This window comes from Chelonia mydas, chromosome 1, assembly GCF_015237465.2.
Source record: "Chelonia mydas isolate rCheMyd1 chromosome 1, rCheMyd1.pri.v2, whole genome shotgun sequence".
NCBI classification, from domain to species: Eukaryota; Metazoa; Chordata; order Testudines; family Cheloniidae; genus Chelonia; species Chelonia mydas.
Window position 1 is genome coordinate 124,698,830 of NC_057849.1, and position 7,240 is coordinate 124,706,069.

A 7,240-nucleotide genomic window follows, 5' to 3' on the forward strand; every position below is an offset into this window, starting at 1 on the left:
ATATATATATTACTATCTTACTATATGTTCCATTCTATGCATCCGATGAAGTGGGCTGTAGCCCACAAAAGCTTATGCTCTAATAAATTTGTTAGTCTCTAAGGTGTCACAAGTACTCCTGTTCTTTTTGTGGATACAGACTAACATGGCTGCTATTCTGAAACCTGTTATTAAAAAAACAGTAGGAGAACACTTCAATCTCCCTGGACACTCAATAACATATTTAAAAGTGGCAATTCTTCAACAAAAATCTTCAAAAACAGACTCCAACAAGAAACTGGAGAACTGGAATTAGTTTGCAAACTGGACACCATCAAATTAGGCCTGAATAAAGACTAGGAGTGAATGGGTCACTACAAAAACTAATTTACCCCTGCTGATACTCACATCTTCTTCTTAACTGATTGAAATGGGCCACCTTGTTTACACTGGCCTCATTAGCACTACAAAAGTGATTTCCACCCCTTCTTGTCAACTGTTGAGAATAGCCCACTTCCACCTTAGTTGAATTGGCTTGTTAGCACTGACCCCCCACTTGATAAGGCAACTCCCATCTTTTCATATGCTGTGTATTTATACCTCTCTCCTGTATTTTCCACTCCATGCATCTGATGAAGTGGGTTTTAGCCCATGAAAGCTTATGCCCAAATAAATTTGTTAGGCTCTAAGGTGCCACAAGGATGCTTCATTGTTTTTGCTACCCAAGTATGTATCTATTGTCTTGGCCAGATCTGCCTTCCAGCCTCCATCCCACAACAGTCCAGCCTCCCTTCTGCTTCTCCTGGGGCTCTTCACTCCCTTCTCCCAGGCTTAGGTGGAGGCAGCAGTGAGGTCCCCTCTCCCCCTTCCAGGCTGGGTGCTGCAGGAAGAAGGCAAGAGCAGAGGCACTGTCCTGTCATGCTCATCACAGAAGGGGAGGGGAGAGTACTGCCACCCTGAGCTGCTGAGCAATTTCTGCTGTCCCCTCCCTTCCTGTGAGAATAGCTTCAGGATGCTCTAGGGAAAGGAAGGTGAAGAGACCCCTTGCTGTAGCAGTTGTGATTGGTTGCTCAGGCCCGGGATATGGACCGGGGTGGTGGGCAGCCAATCAGATGGTTCTAGTTCACTAAAGGGCTGGAGCTCCTTGTGTCATGGAGAGACTAGCTCCAATCCCAACCAAAATCCAATTGCTCACTAAAAAAATCCTAAAAAGAAAAGGATGCTCATGCTCAAATAAACTGGTTAGTCTCTAAGGTGCCACAAGTAATCCTTTTCTTTTTACGAATACAGACTAACACGGCTGTTACTCTGAAACCTAAAAAAATCCTGAGAGTTGGCAACACTGCAAATTACAAAACAGAGTTTTCTGCCCCCCGGGGGTACTGAGAGATCTGCTCCCCGTCAGCCATCACCTCCGCCAAGGGGACCAGAAACTTAGCATTTAATTAGGGGTGTGCTATTGTCCAAGCAGACAACAGGGCATGTGCCACAACCCTTATACTCTGTGTTCAGACTCAGTGCTGGGCTGCTAGTGAGGGGAAGGAGCTGGAGGGGAGTAAGAGAGGTGAAGAGGAGAAGATGAGTCAAAGAAGGAGAAGCAGGTCAACTGCTGCATGAAAACTAGTAGCCTAAAATCCCTCTTGCAGAACACAGCTTCCTGCGGTGGCTACAGAAGCAGCAAACAGGGGATGGTGATACAGTGCCCAGTCTTATAAGGGAGTTCAGATGTCAACATTTTATCAAGGGGGTGCCAGATGTGCTGAGCACGTACAGTTCCCATTGACTTCAGCAGGAGTTTTGGGTGCTCAGCGCTTCTGAAAATCAGGCCTGAAAAGCGCTGTGTGGAATTTCTTAGGAAGTTAAAAGTGTAAATTCTGTAAAGCTGAAATTTCTTGAGGGTGTGTTGTGTGTGGCTACACCAGCTGTGAGAAATATGCTCAGACTAAGCATGAAGATCTTGCGTAAGTCCCCTGAAAAGGATGAAGAGGAGACTCCATGAGTTCAGAATGTTAATCCAGCCACAAACAAGAACTATACAGAAAACTCAGAAGGAGTTGTGGAGTACTGTTAAACAGGAAGCAGAGGAGGGCAGATTTTCCAGAGGCTGGTGAAATCCAAATTGTCACATGAAAATGAAGTCAAATGTATACCTGTAATAAAAAGTGTTAAATAATGTATCATAGCAAATGTTGAATAAGAGTCATAAATGAAGGCAGCTGCTAGTGTGAGTTTTTAATATATACGGGATTTGGAATTTGGTGATTTGGCTATAGTCTCTCTACCAGCTATCTACCTGCAAATTTGTTAAGATGCCATGGTCCCTGATTTAGTGCCTGATATAAAGCCTACTGAAGTCAATGCATCCAGACTATATATTGTATATGTAAGTCTACCTGTAAGAGGTATTAATGCTAAAGAATGACTGCCCCAAGTAGTAGTAATATTAAAGAAAGTGAATAGCTATTCATTCACAGCAGACATGAAGAGCCGAAATACTTAGCTCAGCTTTATCTTGGTCATGCTGTACATTTCAAAAGAGCTGTCATATTTTCTCTGGCCAAAATATATCCCCAAAAGTGTAAATAAATATTGTGGAAATAGGACAGAAAACTGAGAATGGAGAGAACTAAGATTTAGAGGGGAAAGAAGAAAAAGATATCTGCAGGAAAAACACAGACACAGGGAAAACAGAAAGGCTATGTCTACACTACCAGGGTAAGTCAATTTATGCTACGCAACTGCAGCTACAAGAATAACGTAGCTGGAGTCGATCTACCTTAGGTCGAGTTACCGCGGGGTCTACACAGTGGGGAGTTGATGGGAGAAAAATCTCCCGTTGACTTACTTTACTCTTTTCATCGGGGGTAGAGTACAGGGGTTGATTGGAGAGCGATTTGCAGGCAATTTGGTGGGTCTTTACTAGACCTGCTAAATCGACCGCCGGTGGATCAATCTCAGAGCATCGATCCCTGCTGTAGTGTAGACCTGTCCTTAGACATAGATAGAAAAGTTCAGTAAAAGAATAGAACAGCCAAAGAAATTAGTGCATTTAAAATAGTTTAGTTGTTCAACAAAATTGGTAGCCAAATATTATATACAACTTACATAAAACCCAATTTATGTGTGCTAATTATTTTTTAATTAACTTCAAACACTGGGCCCAGTAATCTGCCAGGACACTTAATTACTATGAATTTATATGCTATTTGCCATATAGCTACTGAACAGTTAGGATGGTCTAATTTGTGCCCTGGAAACATTGTCCAACTGCACTTCAGAATTTGAAGTATCAGAGTCTGAGCAAGCTAGAGATAAACTACCAAAGCAACTGTCATAGTTTAGTCTTAAAATGAAGACTAAGATTGACAGTGATAATTTATTTCATGGAAGCTTTATGGATGAGAACTACTTAAAATCAGATTGTGAATCCCTTATTTACATTTGTGAGGGACAACTGTAATCAATGGCACTACTTAGGTAAGTGTTCACTGACACGAGTAAGGGCTGCACAAGCTAGAGCTAAACTACAAGGGGCCCTCTGTTCTTTGGCAAGTTGGTAGTAGGTGAGGTGTGCGTACGGGCGGGAAAAGACAACTCAACATTTGCAAGACTCCAGTTTGCCTGTAACAAGGTTGCTGGACAGTTGACAGCTATACAAGTGTGTTTTCAAGGATTCCAAGGTGCTCTTTTTGGTAATTGTGTCTACTGTGGTGCTTAGCCAGATGTTATGGATATCTGACTGAAATGGTAGACAGTAGATATGATTAGGAATTTTCCATCAAAATGAGTTTTTGATTGAAAGATGCAGTTTCTGCAAAATTGAAATTTTGTGCTGGAAAGTTTCATTTCTGGTGTCATTTTCAGTTTTAGGTGAGGAAGCTCAAAATGAATATTTTGGGTTTGGCTATGTCTGACCATTTCATTTAACTAGAGGAAGAGGTAGAAACTCTACCTGCAAAATGATTCATGGCTGTGCAACCCACTGTAAACCATCCCCGCTGGAGAGTGTTGTGAGGGCTGTGGCACACCAATCTCCTCTGATATCTGGAAGCATGCTAGTCCAGTTGTTTGAAGATAAGAGTCCCAGTATAATCCCTCCACACTATCCTGCTACCTGCAGGCAACAGTCCAACCCTGGGACATTTTCTACAGATACTGCTGGTCCCTGACAGCAACAGGATGTGTGTCACCCAGGTTCTCAGGTCCTACTATCCAGCATTCCCTCTGCAGCCAAGTGCCATGCTGCTGTCTTCAGCCTGCTGTTCCAGCTCTTATTCAGCCTTTGGTTCTCTTCTGAGCCTGGTCCCCCTCTGACCTCAGGCTGTACCTCCCTTTCCTGAACTCTGGAGGTTATGAAACCTCAGCTGGCAAGGGAGATTAACAAAGGATAAAATAATGAACCAGAAGGTTCATTACAACAGCAGTTCTGAACCAGAGGTCCGGGTTTCCCAGGGGGTGGGGGACGCAGGCAGGTTTCAGGAGATCCACCAAAATAAACCAGAGAACAGGGCCAGCATTAGACTTACTGGGGCCCAGGGCAGAAAGCTGGATCCTGAGCACTGCTGCCCGGGGCTGAAGCTGAAGCCCGAGCCCTTCCTGGGGCTGAAGCCAAAGCCTGAACAACATAGCTTCATGGGGCCCTCTGTGGCGTGGGGCCCTGGGCAATCGCTTTGCTTGCCACCCCCTAAAGCCAGCCCTGGCTTTTAATTTACTGAAAAACGGTTGTTGTGGCATGGGTGGGACGTGAAAATTTTACAGCATGTTGGGGAGGGAGGGAAAAGGTTGAGAACCCCGGTATTACAATACGAACACCTGGTGTACGTCTCCATATTCTGCTGTTCGCTCATATATATGGTCCGTTTGATGAAAACCCTGATTATTTGTGCCAGTACTGATTGCATGGAGGAACAGCTCACCGTAAGCAGCATCCACTTTATCAAGTAAGGATTTAAACAAGCGGTGCTGGAGGGCTCTCGCTCGAATCGAGTTTGCGGTTCTGACAACAATTTTCATTACATGTGAGAAGTCCATAACTTTACTCACTAGTGCTTGCTGGTGGGTTTCCAGTGGTAATTCACAAATGAAGGAAAATCTGGATCACTTCTGCAAAGTGCAACACAGCCTACATGTGCGCCAAGCATGGCGGGTGCACTCTCCAGTGTGATCGAAAGAAGTTTCTTGATTGGAATGATTTTCTCAAGCACATACTTTTTGAATTTGTTCTCTCTTTAAGGGGCAAAACAGTCAGAAGGTCCTCTTTAATTGTCACTTCCTTAAAAACCATTCAAACAAAAACAATTACCTGGGCTTGTCAGTCATTTCGACTGATTCACTGAACTGCAGTGAAAAGCATTTGCAGTCATTCAAAATCCTGCTGTAGTTGCTGAAAGACATCTTCGGACAAAGATTCCACCTGTCTCGCTACTGTGGAAGCACCAAGTGATATGCTCTGGATGGCCCTCATTATTTCCTCTTTGTTTTTAAAGTCTTTAAATAAGGAGTCCGTTGCCACAGTCATTGCCTCTTTAAATATTCTCCATCCGTAAACGATTTCTTGTGTTTTGCCAGCAGATGGCAAACATGAAATGATGCTTCAGTGGAGGCCTTCTCTTTTGCTGCTGGTTTAGTAAAACTTGACTGTTGAGCTTTCAAAACTGCCTTCAGTTCATTAACTTTCTTTGCATGGAGCGCGCTATTCAAGGGGAAACTGTCCTTGAATTTGCTATGCATTGTTTTGTGGTGTCTTTCTAATTTCCCTTTTTACTTATCGATATACTTGTGTGACATAGAAGACATACCCACTTATCTTTCACTGTTGCAAATAGAAATTCACTTTCCCATTCCGAATGGAAGTTGTAGGTTTTTGGTTTCTTTTTAGATGGCCCGGGTTTGTCACTCATCGTTAACGCTAACTAGCTAGCTAGGTATGTATTTTTTATTATAAAAAGAGAAAACAGGAGAGCACTAGCTACAACTGTAGTCTACAGGAAACACTTCTGAGTGGTAGACATGCACGCCACACACTATATGCTTTTTTTCTTTTCTTTTTTTTCAGTTCTGCACTTGCAATCAATAATTAGTGTCGTTTTAAATGAGCAGCAATGAAGCAATGAGTTATGGCGCCTCCTGGTTATTAGGAAAGATGAAGAGAGCAGCACTCCTGTACGTTGTGGGGATAAGATTGGTCATGCTGGAGCCTGTTGTTGGTGACACTGGGCATCATACTAGGTAACTCGGGAGGGTGGAAGGCCACGAGTGCCGAGGAAGCCCCCCGCGCTAGGCCCAGACAAACCAAAGCCTCTCCATTCCATGAACTTTCTGTAATCCTGCCAGACTATGAGGAAGCTAGTATAAAAACAGAGACAGAAAGCTGCAAAAACAGTTTAGAGCAGACAGCCTGCTCTCAGAGACAGCCTTCAGACAGCTCCGGCCAGGGTAAGCATATAGATAAGAAAGGAATGTTTTGCACTAGCTTTCTGCAACGCAGGAACGGATACAACCAAATAAGGCAGGGCTTACATAATGCCAATGAGGAAACATCTAATTGGCCGCTTTGGCTTTTGGCTGTATTATTGTATTATTACAGGGCAATAGGTAATTGGTTGTATATGCTTCTGTAGCTAAGTTGGGAAAAAAGGTATAAATTGTATGATGTAATCTGCAGTCGGGGCTGCAGGATTTGAGACAGCTGTGTCTCCCTGGGCCTGTTTGCAGCTGCAAATAAACTCTCTGCTTCTCCACCCTGCTGTGATTATTGGGTGACGCACACCGGGCAACGAACCCCTACTGTTGCTTGCCTTGGGCACTCTGTGCCGGCAACAGCTTTTGGCGTCCCTGGGTGGGCCACGAGGCTGCTATTTAGCCTTGCCCGGACCCCTCCTGGCGGTCGAGGATTGTGGCGACAACCGACGCCCAGTGCACACCAGTGAGTTCATTGGGGGCCTCCGAGGAGACGCGATTCGATCGACCCCGGAGGGCACAATGGTGCAACGCACTCTTATAATGGAGAAGCAACTGCGGGCGACGGTGGGGAACCGATCCAGTGGATAAGGTAGGAACAGTCCAGTGGTCTGGACTTTCTCTGTTAAGACCTGGGGACGCCCAGTGTTTTCCTGTAGGTATGGGACAGGGACAGAGTGCCACAGGCAGGATGCAGTGTACGCCCCTAGAATGCATTCTAGAAAACTGGAAAGAGTTTGGGTCAGATCCAATGATTAAAAGCAAACTAGAAAAGTTCTGTACAGTCCACTGGCCTCCATAT

At 44.4% G+C, this 7,240-nt stretch overlaps 1 long non-coding RNA gene across 1 annotated transcript; it reads left to right on the top strand.

Moving 5' to 3' along the window:
• The first annotated feature begins 1,695 nt into the window (after positions 1 to 1,695).
• On the top strand, positions 1,696 to 6,976 carry LOC122462109. Its single transcript, XR_006284464.1, has 3 exons — positions 1,696 to 1,706; positions 3,548 to 3,553; positions 6,842 to 6,976. It is a non-coding gene; the product is annotated as an uncharacterized LOC122462109 (long non-coding RNA).
• Positions 6,977 to 7,240: the final 264 nt, after the last annotated feature.